The sequence below is a fragment of the Oncorhynchus keta genome, unplaced genomic scaffold (genome assembly GCF_023373465.1).
Source record: "Oncorhynchus keta strain PuntledgeMale-10-30-2019 unplaced genomic scaffold, Oket_V2 Un_contig_1599_pilon_pilon, whole genome shotgun sequence".
NCBI classification, from domain to species: domain Eukaryota; kingdom Metazoa; phylum Chordata; class Actinopteri; order Salmoniformes; family Salmonidae; genus Oncorhynchus; species Oncorhynchus keta.
Genome location: NW_026279648.1, coordinates 1 through 20452, shown reverse-complemented (window position 1 = coordinate 20452; position 20452 = coordinate 1).

Below are 20452 nucleotides of genomic sequence, written 5' to 3'. Positions count from 1 at the left end.
GCCTCTATCGCGTTCAGCCAATGATGTAGCTATAAGGCCACGTCTCGATTATTTTATGGTGACAGAAACTATACGATATTATGTCACCTTCAATCAGGGTGACTAAAACCGGCAGTTCTACCCTCTCTCCTCTCCACTTCCCCTAATCAATCATCTCCTCCAGCCCTATTGCACAATTTTGGCATGCACACATGACACAGCCTACAAGCATGCCTACTAGACACCATATGCAGAGGAAGGATGACGACTTTACAGTGCCTACATGCTTCCCTACCCACCTGATACCTCTTCACGCAGTATGTGACTCCAGCTATTCATTCCCCTGAGCTCTACTACTGGGAGTGGGGGATGGTTTGACTACCAACCTCAGAGGACCTGGTCTCTCAGCTCTGAGATGGAATTTCCCTTCGCATTCACACACAGGCTGTTACTATCAACTGTGTGTGTGTGTGTCTGTGTGTGTAAGAGTATTTGTAATGAAGAGTGCAATGGGTACATTCTTCTGGAACATGGGGCCACCGTTCCGTAATATGTCCATCATTTCACTTAGCTTGGATTACTTATAAATTATTTTTTTAAATGAAAGGTGGTGCCACTTCAGCCCTGTGTCCAACCTGAGGTTCATTAACAGTTTCTTCATCAATAACCCAAGGCACACTGAATTGCTTTGTTTAAAATGCTACTTTGAATTTGAGTCAGTTTTATAATTGGTTTGCTTGTACCTCGTGTCTATTTCGTTTAGAGTACCTTATTTTAGTGTGTGTTACATCAGCACCATAAACCAGCTCCTGGAGAAAATAAACTGAGTTGAGTGAGAAAATGATGGCATTCCTTAAACATTACACATGGAAATGAGGGTTGAAAAGAAGACATGACCTATGTGAAATGTTACACTGAAAATGATATACTGGTGTTGTTACAGTGAGAACAGCACAGCTAATCTCAGATAACTATTTGTAGATACCAGGAGCAGATATACAGTTATACAGTTATACATCAGGAGTTAGGAAGTCAAGTCAAATGCAGACGATAAGCATCTGGTTGGCAGGGCTGAAATAAACAAGTGTAGCTTGTAGTCAGTGTTTCTAAGAGGATTAACATTACTCAGCTGTGAGCTATGAGCCAGAAGAAGTGATGAAATCCCCACCACAGGAAGTAGTATGTCTTTGTGCTGACTGGATGTCTATTTTCCAGTATTCCTCTAACCCAGATACAGTGCTCATTACTCAACATTATGCCAAGATGCCCCCCTCTTGACCTGACAAACCAGCTTTGTCTTTGAATAACTGTGAAACAATGGAAAGAGTGGGAAATGAGGCCCTACTGAGGGAAGAACAAAGGCCAAGAAATAAAACACAGAAACATGACTTAATGGTTTAATGTTTCAATACAAGCTGTTGAACTGGGTTACAAAGCAAATAAACCTGGATATACTGTATCACACATGATTATTAATTCTACACATTTAACAATAAGGAAAACTAAAATATGTCATTTAAAAATGTTGATGTAGACATATTGTAATAATGGATATACACTATCTCAGAGTAACAATAGTCTGCCTGTCAGTACAACCACAGTACATTTTTAGCAGACGCTCGTATCCAGAGTGACTTACAGGAGCAATTAGTGTTAAGTGCCTTGCTCAAAGGCACATTAACCAATTTTTTTCAACTAGTCAGCTCAGGGATTCAAACCAGCAAACCGTTACTGGCGCAACGCTCTTAAGCGCTAGGCGCTAGGCTACCGTTACAACACGCTAGGCTACATGCCACAGTATTCAGAACAGATTAAATAATAAATAAATAATAAATAATAATAAATCAATACTACAGCATGGACAGTAAGTAACCAAAAAAAGTGTTAAACAAATTAAAAAACATGTTATATTTTACATTCTTCAAAGTAACCATCCTTTGCCTTGATGACAGCTTTGCACACTCTTGACATTCTCTCAACCAGCTTCACCTGGAATGCTTTTTCAACAGTCTTGAAGGAGTTCCCACATATGCTGAGCACTTGTTGGCTGCTTTATTTACACTCTGCGGTCCAACTCATCCCAAACCATCTCAATTGGGTTGAGGTCGGGTGATTGTGGAAGAAAGGTAATCTGATGCATCATTCTCCTTGGTCAAATAGCCCTTACCACAACCCGGAGGTGTGTTTTAGGTCCTTGTCCTGTTGAAAAACAAATGATAGTCCCACTAAGTGCAAACCAGATGGGGTGGTGTATCACTGCAGAATGCATTGGTAGCAATGCTGGTTAAGTGTACCTTGAATTCTTAATAAATCATGAACAGTGTCACCAGCAAAGCACCCCCACACCTCCACCGCCATGCTTCATGGTGGGAACCACATATGCAGAGATCATCCATTCACTTTCTCTGCGTCTCACAAAGACAGGGTGGTTGGAACCAGGACAGATTTCTACCAGTCTAATGTCCATTGCTCGTGTTGCTTGGCCTAAGCAAGTTTCTTATTCTCATTGGTGTCCTTTAGTAGTGGTTTCTTTGCAGCAATTTGACCATGTAGGCCTAAGTCTCCTCTGAACAGTTGATGTTGAGATGTGTCTGTTACTTGAACTCTGTGAAGCATTTATTTGGCCTGCAATTTCTGAGGCTGGTAACTCTAATGAACGTATCCTCTGCAGCAGAGATAACTCTGGGTCTTCCTTTCCTGTGGTGGTCCTAATGAGAGCCATTATTATCATAGCGTTCGATGGTTTTTGCGAATGCACTTGAAGAAACTTTCAAAGTTCTTGACATTTTCCAGAATGACTGACCTGCATTTCAATTAACAAGGCACACCTGTTAATTGAAATGCATTCCAGATGACTACCTCATGAAGCTGGTTGAGAGAATGCCAAGAGTGTGCAAAGCTGTCATCAAGGCAAAGGGTGGCTACTTTGAAGAATCTCAAGTATAAAATAACATTTGATGAAAAAGTTCAACTTACTGGAGCCATAGCAACAACACCAAGATCTCTCTGCATGTCTCAAGCTACTGTGAGTCATAATCATCTAGTTCAATGGGTTCCTGGTCAAATGGCTTCACAATACAGTTACCTAGAGAAGTTCAAAAGACACACTGTTCAAGTTGGTAGTAAAACCCAGCAGGCCTTGAGACTACCTCACGCACACACACACAGTTGCACATATGTCATGTAATTACATGGGATTTCAGGTTATTGGTGTAATTACATAGAACAATACAGTAAGAACATGAGTAACTAACTTGAAAGCATATTAGTCGACTTACATTCAAATGTACATTCACTTTATTTACAGTTGAGTAACTAATAGATTCTACTACTATTACTACCACTACCACCACCACCACTACTACTGCCACTACTACTACTGTAAACAGATACACAGAGGAAATCAGCCTAACTGTTCTGAAAGAGCTAGACATTCAGTATAATGAAGTCTCATAAGGTAGCTCACTAAACGGGCCATTCAAGGTTGCAGACTGGCTCATTGTGTCTCTGAGCATTCTGTGTGGGGGATGAGTATTTAGGTACTTCCACAACTATAGAGCAGTGTGAACATGAAGGGGTAAGATAATGTAGGTGTCTGATGAAGATTCTCATTACTGGTGAGAACATCTCAGCATGGTTTCACTGCATTGTTTTTTAGAAAGACTAAGTCTCTACTTTGCTACTTGTGATTTGACAATGACACTGTAATATGGACTAACACTCACTAAGACACTCTGCTTTATGAAATGACAGCTATAAGAGATGGAGAAAAAACTGGTTAACAGAAGGCAGAGAGAGGAAATAGTCACTAGGCATCCTGAACATGTCTGGGCATGTCTGCACTCTCTGGCCTAAATGGTCATGAATCCAGCTGCTACTGTATTTTCTATGTGCTCATGACATTGATAGCCAGTGTTAAGAATCCAGCTGCTACTGTATTTTCTATGTGCTCATGATGATAGCCAGTGTTAAGAATCCAGCTGCTACTGTATTTTCTATGTGCTCATGATGATAGCCAGTGTTAAGAATCCAGCTGCTACTGTATTTTCTATGTGCTCATGATGATAGCCAGTGTTAAGAATCCAGCTGCTACTGTATTTTCTATGTGCTCATGATGATAGCCAGTGTTAAGAATCCAGCTGCTACTGTATTTTCTATGTGCTCATGATGATAGCCAGTGTTAAGAATCCAGCTGCTACTGTATTTTCTATGTGCTCATGATGATAGCCAGTGTTAAGAATCCAGCTGCTACTGTATTTTCTATGTGCTCATGATGATAGCCAGTGTTAAGAATCCAGCTGCTACTGTATTTTCTATGTGCTCATGACATTGATAGTGTTGGTGTTTCATACTGGAGAGGGAATGCAAAACAACGACGCTGGACAGAGTGGAATCAGGTGTATCAAAAAGGCAGTTTATTGGTCAAAGGTATCTTGTCCTGCCGTTTATCGTGCACGGACCTAAGGAATGTGACTCCTGTGAGGAGTCAGAATAATTAGGCTGCTCAGCCAGAGTTTACAGCAGAATGTATACACAGAATAATGTAGGTGGAGTCTCGTCGTGTTGGTCTTCTGACTGGTCCTGAAGAGTTGGAGGCGGGCCTTGCTCTAGCCCAGACATGGGCAAACTACGGCCCGCGGGCCACATACGGCCCGTTAGGCTTTTTAATCCGGCCCGCCGAACTTGTCCAAATTATAGTAAAAACCTCCTTTTTTCCCCTTTCCCTGCAATGCCCACGTTTCCCCAATAGATGGCGCACTCAAAACACATTGACCGTTGTTGGAGTGGCGCGTATTTCTCTTTATTTCACTTTAATTTTCACTTCGTTTCACGTCACCATTAAGCCCTTCTGTGAAAATGAGCGGACCAAAGAGAAGGAAAGTGGACAGCGAATGCCGAGTGTTTAATAAGGAGTGGACAACAAAATACTTCTTCACTGAAGTCCGATCAACGGCTGTATGTCTGATATGCCAAGAAGCTGTTGCGGTTTTCAAAGAGTACAATATCAGCCGTCACTTTGCCACGAAGCATGCAAACTATGCTAGCAAGCAGTCAACACAAGAACGGGCGGCTACTGCTCAGAGGTTGGCAGCTAATTTACAGAGTCAACAGAACTTTTTCACCGACAAACTGCAATTCAAGAGTCAAGTACCAAGGCAAGTTATTTGCTGGCATTCAAATTAGCAAAGGCTAGCAAGCCTTTCTCCGAAGGCGAGTTTTGAAAGAGTGCATGGTAGAGACAGCAGGTCTCTTGTGTCCGGAGAGCAAAGCCAAGTTTGAAAAAATCAGCTTAGCACGCAGGACAGTGACTCGCCGCGTGGAACTGATTGACGAAGATATAGTCAGCGAGTTAAACAAAAGGCGGAGTCCTTTAAGTTATATTCACTAGCACTGGACGAAAGTAACGACATAAAAGACACTGCTCAGCTCCTAATTTTTATCCGAGGGATTAACGACAGTTTTGAGATAACGGAGGAGCTTTTGAGCATGGAATCACTGAAAGGGAAAACGCGAGGAGAGGACTTATATGAACAGGTGTCTGCTGTCATCGAGAGAATGAAGCTACCTTGGAGTAAACTTGCCAATGTCACCACGGATGGATCGCCAAATTTAACTGGAAAAAACATCGGGCTGCTGAAAAGAATCCAGGATAAAGTGAAAGAAAACCCTGACCAGGATGTTATTTTACTTCACTGCATCATTCATCAGGAGTCTCTGTGTAAGTCTGTATTGCAGCTCAATCACGTCGTGGATCCAGTTGTAAAACTTGTCAACTTCATACGAGCAAGGGGACTTAATCATCGTCAGTTCATTACGTTCCTGGAAGAAACTAATGCGGATCACCAGGACCTACTTTACCACTCTCGCGTCCGCTGGTTAAGTTTGGGGAAAGTGTTTCAACGAGTCTGGGAGCTCAAAGATGAGATTCGCTCATTTTTTAATTTAATGGGGAAATCCGATGAATTCCCCGAGCTGAGCGACACAAACTGGCTTTGTGACTTTGCGTTTGCTGTGGACATATTTTCACACATGAATGAGCTGAACGTGAAGCTACAGGGGAAAGATCAGTTTGCGCACGACATGTACACAAATGTGAGAGCCTTCAAATCCAAGCTGGTTTTATTCTCCAGGCAAATGTCAAACAAATCTTTCGCACATTTCCCCACACTAGCCGTGCAGAAAGAGGCCGCCCGAAATGCGAAGAAATACTGCAAATCACTGGACGATCTGCACAGAGAATTTTGCCGTCGGTTCTGTGATTTTGAAAACCGCAGGAGCTGCAATTGGAACTGATCGATCTTCAGTCTGACTCCGTCTCAAAGGAGAAGTTCAAGTCTCTTAAACTGAATGACTTTTACGCTTCACTTAACGAGACCGCGTTTCCAAACCTCCGGAGGACGGCGCAGAAGATGCTGGTGTTGTTTGGCTCGACCTACTTGTGTGAGCAGACGTTTAGCGTCATGAAAATCAACAAAGCCCATCACAGATCCAAGTTAACTGACCAACACCTCAGATCTGTCCTGAGAATTGCCACAACAAAACTAACTCCAGACTTTGATGCACTGGCAAAAAAGGGAGACCAACAACACTGTTCCCACTGAAATGGTGAGTTTTTCTGCTGTGTTATGAAAAAATGCATATGGAAAGTTTGGAAGTGCGTCTTTTAACACGCCGCACATCGCTCTTAATTTAAATTTAAATTTTCAGCTGCAGGTAGGATATTTAATACAGCCTATGTCTGTGTGCTTGGCAACGATACACGTGTACTGTTTGCGCGTGAAGGCGAGGGCGTCCGTGGCGAGTTTGTAGAGCGCGCGGTCAGGACAATCCATCCATGATTTTGCGGAGTTTAACACAAGTAGATATTATTGAGCTTGAGTATTTCGTTGTGTAATAATATGTTTTGAATGTTGAAAGTGATTCCATTTTTCAATAAATGTTGATTTCTTTAACTTTGCACCTTCGATTGAAACGTATTAAAAACAGACGCAATCTTGATAAATCACAGTGCGTATGTTATTTTAATCTATTTACATTTCCTCCTCCCAGTATCTGCGAAATAGTATGTAAATGCCATATCTTGCATATTCCTTGAGACAAATTTATTAACTGATAAGGGCTATTTTTCACATTTGAAAGACAGTTAATAAATTGGGTTGTAGTGTTCTTACTGTGCTATGAGGTTTGCACACACTACATTTAATGCTTTAGTATATCCGGCCCAAACACTCCCTCCAAATGCTCCTGGCCCGGCCCCTCTGTCAAATTTTAGAACCCATTGTGGCCCGCGAGTCAAAAAGTTTGCCCACCTCTGCTCTAGCCAGAGCGGGCCCCATTGGTGCACAGCAAAGTCCTTTGCTCTTGGCACCCTGACCAGTAGGGGGGGGTAGAGTGTGTGTGTACAGTGCTTCATGAAATGTATGTGTGTCCAGGACACGTGGATATTGGTAATGTCTGCTTTAGGCTCAGGTGTTTCCTGTCTTTGCAGGAGTGCATGCAGGGTTCAATGTCAGCGAGATAGCTTGGCACTTCTAAGCTCGTTAGTGTTGCAGGATGCTCTTTGTAGTTTTACAGGGGAGTAATATTTGCGTGATGGCAGCTGTGTGTCCTTCGGATAATCATGTTATTGCACACAGGCTCTAGACTTGACTGAAGACACTGGGCCCAGAGTAATCTGAGGGCATCCGGTTTAACCAGAGCTTTGGTCTGCTAGTAACGCTTTATATTAGATTATTTATATAACAATAGCCAGTGTTAAAATGTGGTGAGTATTGGCACAAAATGGCTACTGTGCATTACCCAAATAGTGAGTGCTACACACAGGTGTTGCATGATGTGAGCTTTCCTTTATGAAAACACTTTAAGACCTAGTGACAGCTACAGCATGTGTATGCAAATGTAATCCATAATCATGATCTTATTTTTGGCCGGGTGGTGCCAGAATAACAACCTATCCCTCAACGTAACCAAGACTAAGGAGATGATTGTGGACTACAGGAAAAGGAGCACGTGCCCATTCTCATCGACGGGGCTGTAGTGGAGCAGGTTGAGAGCTTCAAATTCCTTGGTGTCCACATCAACAACAAACTAGATTGGTCCAAACACACCAAGACAATCCTGAAGAGGGCACGACAAAGCCTATTCCCCCTCAGGAAACTAAAAAGATTTGGCATGGATCCTGAGATCCTCAAAAGGTTCTACAGCTGCAACATCGAGAGCATCCTGACCGGTTGCATCACTGCCTGGTACGGCAATTGATCAGCCTCCAACCGCAAGGCACTTCAGAGGGTAGTGAGTACGGCCCAGTACATCACTGGGGCAAAGCTGCCTGCCATCAAGGACCTCTACACCAGGCGGTGTCAGAGGAAGGCCGTAAAAATTGTCAAAGACCTCAGCCACCCCAGTCATAGACTGTTCTCTCTACTACCGCATGGCAAGCGGTACCGGAGTGCCAAGTCTAGGACCAAAAGGCTTCTCAACAGTTTTTACCCCCAAGCCATAAGACTCCTGAACAGGTAACCAAATGGTTACCCAGACTATTTGCATTGTGTGCCCCCCCCCACCCCCCACTCCTCTTTTATGCTGCTGCTACTCTCTGTTTATCTTATATGCATAGTCACTTTAACTATACATTCATGTACATACTACCTCAATTAGCCAGACCAACCAATGCTCCCGCACATTGGCTAACTGGTCTATCTGCATTGTGTCCCACCACCCGCCAACCCCTCTTTTTACGCTTCTGCTACTCTCTGTTCATCATATATGCATAGTCACTTTAACGATACCTACATGTACATACTACCTCAATCAGCCTGACTAACCGGTGTCTGTATATAGCCTTGCTACTCTTTTTTCAAATCTCTTTTTACTGTTGTTTTATTTCTTTACTTACCTACACACATACACACACAACCTTTTTTCCTCTTTTCTGTCTCCAAACCATTGGTTAGAGCCTGTAAGTAAGCATTTCACTGTAAGGTTTACACCTGTTGTATTCGGCGCACGTGACAAATAAACGTTGATTTGATTTTCATGTTGTCCCAACACAAACAGTAACCATACAGTAACAACAGGGTTGTAGTGGAGGGTAAACATATTCTACACACCGTTGTATTATGTGTGCATTCCTCTAAGTACTTCAGTCTGTCCATGCAGCATATGATAGATTGACTGGTCTGAACCACAACACGATCTTTGTCAATCTCTTTGCTGTTAGTCAGAACAGTGCCCTAAATAAAATACAAATCACAAAATGGTGTTCCTCCGTGTTGACACAGCTTTGCATAACTCGCTGGTCACTGACCCTGGTCCAGGATACTTACAGAAATGTACCCGATTCAACTACTCATGTCACGCCCTGGTCGAAGTATTTTGTATTTATCTTCATGTATTGGGTCAGGCCAGGGTGTGGCATGGGGTTTTTGTATTGTGGTGTGTTTGTCTTGGGGTTTTGGTGGTGGTATTGGGATTGTAGCTTAGTGGGTTATCTAGCAAAGTCTATGGCTGTCTGGAGTGGTTCTCAATCAGCGGCAGGTGTTTATCGTTGTCTCTGATTGGGAACCATATTTAGGCAGCCATATTCTTTGAGTTTGTCGTGGGTGATTGTCCTTAGTGACTTTGTTCCTGTCGCTGTGTTAGTTGACAAGTATAGGCTGTTTCGGTTTTCATTATGTTTATTGTTTTGTAGTGTTTGTGTTTATTCGTGTTTACGTTTGTTTCATTAAACATGGATCGCAATCTACACGCTGCGTTTTGGTCCGACTCTCCTTCACCACACCTAGACAACCGTTACAACTCAACTGATCATCAATACCTTGATTAGTGGAATCAGGGCTGGTGACCATGTTGATCCCAGCTATACAGATGTAGCCTCCAAATAAGCAATCATATGGTCACTCACATTTGCATCCAACCACTGTGTTACACAGGTTGAGGGCGATCCTGGCAGGGGCTCTGAGAGTTGAGAGGTCATTCATTGTACAGTTGGCATGTACAGTGTTACAGCCAGCGGTCTGGACACTGACACAGCTAACCCAGCATGGATTGTAGAATCAGAGAGACAGACATTTAAAGCAGGTATGCTATATTACAGGAGTGTATAACAGATATATGTCCACAAACACCCCAGATACTGATACATCAAGCTAATAATACTGATAAGAAACACTGCACACACACACACACACACATACACACCTCTCTCAAACCCATAAATCATTAAACTAGGCATAAAATGTGATCGCATTACATGATAAAACATGATGCATTACAAGATAAAACATGATGCATTACAAGATAAAACATGATGCATTACAAGATAAAACATGATCGCATTACATGATAAAACATGATGCATTACAAGATAAAACATGATGCATTACAAGATAAAACATGATGCATTACAAGATAAAACATGATCTCATTACATGATAAAACATGATGCATTACAAGATAAAACATGATCGCATTACAAGATAAAACATGATGCATTACAAGATAAAACATGATCTCATTACATGATAAAACATGATCTCATTACATGATAAAACATGATGCATTACAAGATAAAACATGATGCATTAAAAGATAAAACATGATGCATTACAAGATAAAACATGATGCATTACAAGATAAAACATGATGCATTACAAGATAAAACATGATGCATTACAAGATAAAACATGATGCATTACAAGATAAAACATGATGCATTACAAGATAAAACATGATCGCATTACAAGATAAAACATGATCGCATTACAAGATAAAACATGATGCATTACAAGATAAAACATGATGCATTACAAGATAAAACATGATGCATTACAAGATAAAACATGATGCATTACAAGATAAAACATGATGCATTACAAGATAAAACATGATGCATTACAAGATAAAACATGATGCATTACAAGATAAAACATGATGCATTACAAGATAAAACATGATGCATTACAAGATAAAACATGATGCATTACAAGATAAAACATGATGCATTACAAGATAAAACATGATGCATTACAAGATAAAACATGATGCATTACAAGATAAAACATGATCGCATTACAAGATAAAACATGATCGCATTACAAGATAAAACATGATGCATTACAAGATAAAACATGATGCATTACATACCTTAAGGGAAGAATTCGGCAGTACCTGTATGGTTAGTGAGAAAGTCCATATTGCAAATGTACGGTCCCTTACTAGACGTCCGAAATCGTTTGTAAAATTCGCGGACGGCGTCGGGCCGAGCGGCAGGGCCGGACCTACCAGGAAGTCATCAAATGAACGTTGTCGGACATTCGGTTTCCGTTTTACAAAAATAATAAGATTTATGTCATTTTTCCCATGTCCCGGAAATTCCCACAAGAGGGCATAAGCAATCATATGGCTATTGCTACAAAACATCACGATTCACGACGGGGCCTTATCTCGAAAACTGAAAATATTTAGAAGCCGAAACTCGGTGAGCGTAGGGGCGGCATAATGGGCAGTTGGCCCCGAACAAGATGGCGTCTAGGCCTCAACGGTTTTTGAGTTATGGCCATTTATCTGGGATTAAAGGTCCAAAATGAAAATAGAGAAATTATTTTTCCACTTCACGTCAAAGTCAAGGAGCCTCCGGTGTCAATAAAAAAGAACCAGCCATTTATCTATCGTCATTTAAGAGAAATCGCATAACGACACCTTGGTGATGTTCACGGATAGGTGTTTTTTTTTTCAACGGTTACAGATCCAGTTGCAGGTTGTTCTTACGAATCTTTTTAAAGTGTGCTGCGGAGCTCTGCGAGATTTCTGTGATTTTCTATGATTTTCTGAAATAACACACACTCACTAAACCCTCCGTAAATAACTCAGTTCTTAACGTAAAGACTTAAAACTCGGGATTCTGTAAAGGCATACCCCAATCATGATATGAGTTTATTTATAGCTTCCTGTGCCAACCGGAAGTGCCTTTAATGGTGTCACAGTGGCAGTTTCCATGGGTTAAAAAAGGTCAGATCTTTTCAAAACTTCATATGTGTGACTAGGTAACCCTCGTGAACTGTAAATCAGTCATTTCTCCCAGCAGATGTCAAAGAAAAGCTCTCACACGCACACACAGCAAGGATGGAGTGAAAAAGTGTGGTTCTTAAAGACACAGAGAGCAGGCAATGGCATAAACATAATGTCTAGGCCGTGCCGAGTTCAACGAGATATCCCGCTTGACCGTAGCTCGCTCGGTCTGAGCGCAGCGACCATTAGAAAAGTAGGCCCAAAATGAAGCCTGCCCCACAACGTCATTTGCTTTTGGGTGACAGTGAGAGAACCGTTAGGGTGAGAAGCACAATTCGACCTCAGGTATGTTCCTAAGGTCCTTCCGATCCGTGCAAGCCTAACGTTGACAGTGTGGCATTAACCCTTAATAGTTAAAAGATGGTGTTTACTTCAAAAAGTTTGCATTGATTTCTCTCCCCATAGGAATACATTGCCTTTACCCCTAAATTCAACCTGAAGTCTATATGGGTTATGAATGCCGTATGAACCTGTCTTTGGTAACAGTCCATCAGGCCAGTATGAGGTCTACCTGTGTTGATTCTAAGCTTCCTGGACCAACCGGAAGTGGTTAAAATCACCCTAAAAGTGTTTTTCCATTACCTGCCTGCAGTTTGATAGACATAGTGCATTCAACCCTGTGTAAATCAGTCAATTCTTAACGTAAGGACTTAAAACTCAGGATTCTGTAAAAGCATTGCCCAGTGAGGATATGTGTTGACTTATAGCTTCCTGTGACAACCGGAAGTGCCTTAATTGGTGTCTCAGGGGCTGTTTCGAGGGGTTAAAAAGTCAGATCTGTCCAAAACTTCATATGTGTGATTAGGCAACCCCCATGAACTGTAAATCAGTCATTTTTCCCATAAAATTTCAAAGGAAAACTAAATCACACAGACACACAACTTGGAAGGAGGGACGTATTGGGGGTTGTAGAGACAGACAGTGCCTCCAATAGTTAGCTTTGTTCGAGCTAAAAAAGAACCGTCAGACCTAGAGTTCCGAAACTTTAGAAACCTGTTCTAGACCTCGGGTCGATAGTGCGTGGTGAGTTAGGTGGCTCTAGAAGGTTCTCGGACCGAGAAATAGCCTCGTACATTTGCAATGATTTCAATTCATTTTGACCATTACGAAAATGGCGACATTTAGAAAAGTCTCAGAGACACAAGACTAGGTGCATTGGAACCGGCTCGGCCCATAGAGACGGACCCCAACGTTTCGGTCCGATCGCTCATTCAAGGACCCCATAGCAAGGCATGGAAAAAAGTGGATTTTCAGCACCAATTAGGGTTTTACTCGGGCACCGAAGGACCTATCGAGCCGAAACTCGGGATTCGGGGTCGCCTCACATAGGCCTTCACATAATGTCTGACCTGGACCCGCAGCTAGAACGTAACTATGTGTTTTACGTTTTATTATGTTTTAAACTAATGGCGCTGTGAATTATGGGCCTGCTCTGACATATGTGATAGTTGGCTTCTAAATGAGTTGGAAAAAGTGGGTTTGGTGTCAATTGGTATCAGTTTGGTGTCAGAATGACATCTAATTGACTGGTGGACACTGACTTGCTAGTTGACTTTTGTACATTAGCAATATGTTTAAACGGAGAGGGACCATCACCAAAATGGCATTCTGAAATCAACACAAAAATGGCATCACCATAGTCTCCAGGCTGTGCAGAGTTCAACGAGACGCCCCGCTTGACCGTAGCTCGCTCTGAGTGCAGCGACCTTGAAAAAAGAAGGCGCAAAAGGAAGCCTGGCCCTCAATGTCATTTGCTTTTGGGTGACAGTGAGAGAACCGTTAGGGTGAGAAGCACAATTCGACCTCAGGTACGTTCCTGAGGTCCTCCCGATCCGTGCAAGCCTAACCTTGACCATGTGGCATTAACCCTTAATAGTTAAAATAAGGTGTTTACTTCAAAGAGTTTGCATTGACTTCTCTCCCCATAGGAATACATTGCCTGCACCCCTAAATTCAACCTGAAGCCTATGTGGGTTATGAATGACTTATGAACCTGTCTTCTATGACAGTCCATCAGACCACTATGAGGTCTACCTGTGCCAATTATAAGCTTCCTGAAGCAACCGGAAGTGGTTGAAATCACCTTATCAGTGTTGATCCATACACTGCATGCAGTTTGATAGACATAGTGCATTCAACCCTGTGTAGATCAGTCAATTCTTAACTTAAAGACTTAAAACTCAGGATTCTGTAAGTGGCTATGTCAATCAAGACATGTGTTTACTTATAGCTTCCTGTGCCAACCGGAAGTGCCTTTAATTGGGTCACACTGTCTGTTTTGAAGGGTTAGAAAAGTCACATCTCTCCAAAACTTCATATGTGTGACCAGGTAACCCTCCTAAACTGTAAATCAGTCATTTCTCCCAGCAGATGTCAAAGAAAAGCTCTCACACGCACACAGCAAGGATGGAGTGAAAAGTGTGGTTCTTAAAGACACAGAGAGCAGGCAATGGCATAAACATAATGTCTAGGCCGTGCCGAGTTCAACGAGATATCCCGCTTGACCGTAGCTCGCTCGGTCTGAGCGCAGCGACCATTAGAAAAGTAGGCCCAAAATGAAGCCTGCCCCACAACGTCATTTGCTTTTGGGTGACAGTGAGAGAACCGTTAGGGTGAGAAGCACAATTCGACCTCAGGTACGTTCCTAAGGTCCTTCCGATCCGTGCAAGCCTAACGTTGACCGTGTGGCATTAACCCTTAATAGTTAAAAGAAGGTGTTTACTTCAAATAGTTTGCATTGATTTCTCTCCCCATAGGAATACATTGCCTTTACCCCTAAATTCAACCTGAAGTCTATATGGGTTATGAATGCCGTATGAACCTGTCTTTGGTAACAGTCCATCAGGCCAGTATGAGGTCTACCTGTGTTGATTCTAGGCTTCCTGGACCAACCGGAAGTGGTTAAAATCACCCTAAAAGTGTTTTTCCATTACCTGCCTGCAGTTTGATAGACATAGTGCATTCAACCCTGTGTAAATCAGTCAATTCTTAACGTAAGGACTTAAAACTCAGGATTCTGTAAGTTTCTATGTCAATCAAGACATGGGTTTACTTATAGCTTCCTGTGCCAACCGGAAGTGCCTTTAATGATGTCACAGTGGCAGTTTCCAAGGGTTAAAAAGGTCAGATCTTTTCAAAACTTCATATGTGTGACTAGGTAACCCTCATGAACTGTAAATCAGTCATTTCTCCCAACAGATGTCAAAGAAAAGCTCTCACACGCACACACAGCAAGGATGGAGTGAAAAGTGCGGTTCTCAAAGACACAGAGAGCAGGCAATGGCATAAACATAATCTCTAGGCCGTGCCGAGTTCAACGAGATATCCCGCTTGACCGTAGCTCGCTCGGTCTGAGCGCAGCGACCATTAGAAAAGTAGGCCCAAAATGAAGCCTGCCCCACAACGTCATTTGCTTTTGGGTGACAGTGAGAGAACCGTTAGGGTGAGAAGCACAATTCGACCTCAGGTACGTTCCTAAGGTCCTTCCGATCCGTGCAAGCCTAACGTTGACCGTGTGGCATTAACCCTTAATAGTTAAAAGAAGGTGTTTACTTCAAATAGTTTGCATTGACTTCTCTCCCCATAGGAATACATTGCCTGCACCCCTAAATTCAACCTGAAGTCTATATGGGTTATGAATGCCGTATGAACCTGTCTTTGATAACAGTCCATCAGGCCAGTATGAGGTCTACCTGTGTTGATTCTAGGCTTCCTGGACCAACCGGAAGTGGTTAAAATCACCCTAAAAGTGTTTTTCCATTACCTGCCTGCAGTTTGATAGACATAGTGCATTCAACCCTGTGTAAATCAGTCAATTCTTAACGTAAGGACTTAAAACACAGGATTCTGTAAAAGCATAGCCCAGTGAGGATATGTGTTGACTTATAGCTTCCTGTGACAACCGGAAGTGCCTTAATTGGTGTCTCAGGGGCTGTTTCGAGGGGTTAAAAAAGTCAGATCTGTCCAAAACTTCATATGTGTGATTAGGCAACCCCCATGAACTGTAAATCAGTCATTTTTCCCATAAAATTTCAAAGGAAAACTAAATCACACAGACACACAACTTGGAAGGAGGGACGTATTGGGGGTTGTAGAGACAGACAGTGCCTCCAATAGTTAGCTTTGTTCGAGCTAAAAAGAACCGTCAGACCTAGAGTTCCGAAACTTTAGAAACCTGTTCTAGACCTCGGGTCGATAGTGCGTGGTGAGTTAGGTGGCTCTAGAAGGTTCTCGGACCGAGAAATAGCCTCGTACATTTGCAATGATTTCAATTCATTTTGACCATTACGAAAATGGCGACATTTAGAAAAGTCTCAGAGACACAAGACTAGGTGCATTGGAACCGGCTCGGCCCATAGAGACGGACCCCAACGTTTCGGTCCGATAGCTCATTCAAGGACCCCATAGCAAGGCATGGAAAAAGTGGATTTTCAGCACCAATTAGGGTTTTACTCGGGCACCGAAGGACCTATCGAGCCGAAACTCGGGATTCGGGGTCGCCTCACATAGGCCTTCACATAATGTCTGACCTGGACCCGCAGCTAGAACGTAACTATGTGTTTTACGTTTTTATTATGTTTTAAACTAAAGGCGCTGTGAATTATGGGCCTGCTCTGACATATATGATAGTTGGCTTCTAAATGAGTTGGAAAAAGTGGGTTTGGTGTCAATTGGTATCAGTTTGGTGTCAAAATGACATCTAATTGACTGATGGACACTGACTTGCTAGTTGACTTTTGTACATTAGCAATATGTTTAAACGGAGAGGGACCATCACCAAAAGTGACATTCTGAAATCAACCCTAACGAGCCATGGAGATGAACCAGAATCACTGCCCAGCTATCCCGAGTTCATCGGGCCAGTCAATTTCACATTCCTGCAGGATTTTTATAGCATGACAAATTCGTGATGGTACCTGCCCATTGAACCATATTGCAAATGCACAGTGACTTTGCAAAAGTGAGAAAACATAAACAAATGGACATGATGAAATCAACACAACGAGTGATGGAAATGTACAACTATCACTGCTCAGCCATCCTGTGTTCATCAGACCAGTCAATTTTGCATTTTTGAGCATGTCAAATTTCATATGGTAAATGCACATTGAAACATATTGCAAATGCGCGCGCACTTGCAATATGATTCTATAGTGTAAAAACATCACCTAATGGACATGATGAAATCAACACAACGAGTGATGGAAATGTACAACTATCACTGCTCGGCCATCCTGTGTCCATCAGACCAGTCAATTTTGCATTTTTGAGCATGTCAAATTTCATATGGTAAATGCACATTGAAACATATTGCAAATGCGCGCGCACTTGCAATATGATTCTATAGTGTAAAAACATCACCTAATGGACATGATGAAATCAACACAACGAGTGATGGAAATGTACAACTATCACTGCTCGGCCATCCTGTGTCCATCAGACCAGTCAATTTTGCATTTTTGAGCATGTCAAATTTCATATGGTAAATGCACATTGAAACATATTGCAAATGCGCGCGCACTTGCAATATGATTCTATAGTGTAAAAACATCACCTAATGGACATGATGAAATCAACACAACGAGTGATGGAAATGTACAACTATCACTGCCCGGCCATCCTGTGTTCCCATAGCGAGCATTAATATCAGAATGACCGGTAAATGCATTTACAACCATATTTTTATTTTTGGGTTACCAGTTGCACAACAATGCACGTGCATTTGCAATATGATTCTATAGTGAAAAACATCACCTAATGGACATGATGAAATCAACACAACAAGTGATGGAAATGTACAACTATCACTGCTCGGCCATCCTGTGTTCATCAGACCAGTCAATTTCACATTCCTGCAGGATTTTATAGCATGACAAATTCGTGATGGTACCTGCCCATTGAACCATATTGCAAATGCACAGTGACTTTGCAAAAGTGAGAAAACATAAACAAATGGACATGATGAAATCAACACAACAGGTGATGGAAATGTACAACTATCACTGCTCAGCCATCCTGTGTTCATCAGACCAGTCAATTTTGCATTTTTGAGCATGTCAAATTTCATATGGTAAATGCACATTGAAACATATTGCAAATGCGCGCGCACTTGCAATATGATTCTATAGTGAAAAACATCACCTAATGGACATGATGAAATCAACACAACGAGTGATGGAAATGTACAACTATCACTGCTCGGCCATCCTGTGTCCATCAGACCAGTCAATTTTGCATTTTTGAGCATGTCAAATTTCATATGGTAAATGCACATTGAAACATATTGCAAATGCGCGCACTTGCAATATGATTCTATAGTGTAAAAACATCACCTAATGGACATGATGAAATCAACACAACGAGTGATGGAAATGTACAACTATCACTGCCCGGCCATCCTGTGTTCCCATAGCGAGCATTAATATCAGAATGACCGGTAAATGCATTTACAACCATATTTTTATTTTTGGGTTACCAGTTGCACAACAATGCACGTGCATTTGCAATATGATTCTATAGTGAAAAAACATCACCTAATGGACATGATGAAATCAACACAACGAGTGATGGAAATGTACAACTATCACTGCTCGGCCATCCTGTGTCCATCAGACCAGTCAATTTTGCATTTTTGAGCATTTCAAATTTCATATGGTAAATGCACATTGAAACATATTGCAAATGCGCGCACTTGCAATATGATTCTATAGTGTAAAAACATCACCTAATGGACATGATGAAATCAACACAACGAGTGATGGAAATGTACAACTATCACTGCTCGGCCATCCTGTGTCCATCAGACCAGTCAATTTTGCATTTTTGAGCATTTCAAATTTCATATGGTAAATGCACATTGAAACATATTGCAAATGCGCGCGCACTTGCAATATGATTCTATAGTGTAAAACATCACCTAATGGACATGATGAAATCAACACAACGAGTGATGGAAATGTACAACTATCACTGCTCGGCCATCCTGTGTTCCCATAGCGGGCATTAATATCAGAATGACCGGTAAATGCATTCACAACCATATTTTCATTTTTGGGTTACCAGGTGCCTATTTTCAATCACCAGTTGCACAACATGCGTATCCATCAGAATATTTTAAACAGTCCATAAAGCACTCAGGACTGCCCCCATAGATAGAGGGCCGTAGTAGGGTACTCCCATAGCGGGCATGGATAATAGGAGTCCCGGTAAATGCATTTACAACCATATTTTAATTTTTGGGTTACCAGTTGCACAACAATGCACGTGCATTTGCAATATGATTCTATAGTGAAAAAACATCACCTAATGGACATGATGAAATCAACACAACAAGTGATGGAAATGTACAACTATCACTGCTCGGCCATCCTGTGTTCATCAGACCAGTCAATTTCACATTCCTGCAGGATTTTTATAGCATGACAAATTCGTGATGGTACCTGCCCATTGAACCATATTGCAAATGCACAGTGACTTTGCAAAAGTGAGAAAACATAAACAAATGGACATGATGAAATCAACACAACAGGTGATGGAAATGTACAACTATCACTGCTCAGCCATCCTGTGTTCATCAGACCAGTCAATTTTGCATTTTTGAGCATGTCAAATTTCATATGGTAAATGCACATTGAAACATATTGCAAATGCGCGCGCACTTGCAATATGATTCTATAGTGAAAAAACATCACCTAATGGACATGATGAAATCAACACAACGAGTGATGGAAATGTACAACTATCACTGCTCGGCCATCCTGTGTCCATCAGACCAGTCAATTTTGCATTTTTGAGCATGTCAAATTTCATATGGTAAATGCACATTGAAACATATTGCAAATGCGCGCACTTGCAATATGATTCTATAGTGTAAAAACATCACCTAATGGACATGATGAAATCAACACAACGAGTGATGGAAATGTACAACTATCACTGCCCGGCCATCCTGTGTTCCCATAGCGAGCATTAATATCAGAATGACCGGTAAATGCATTTACAACCATATTTTTATTTTTGGGTTACCAGTTGCACAACAATGCACGTGCATTTGCAATATGATTCTATAGTGTAAAAACATCACCTAACGGAGATGATGAAATCAACACAACGAGTGATGGAAATGTACAACTATCACTGCTCGGCCATCCTGTGTTCATCAGACCAGTCAATTTTGCATTTTTGAGCAAGGTCAAATTTCATATGGTAAATGCACATTGAAACATATTGCAAATGCACGTGCACTTGCAATATGATTATATAGTGAAAAAACATCACAAAATGGACATGATGAAGTCAACACAACGAGTGATGGAAAGGAACAACTATCACTGCCCGGCCATCCCGAGTTCATCAGGCCAGTCAATTTTGCATTTCTGCAGGATTTTGAGCATGTCAAATTTCT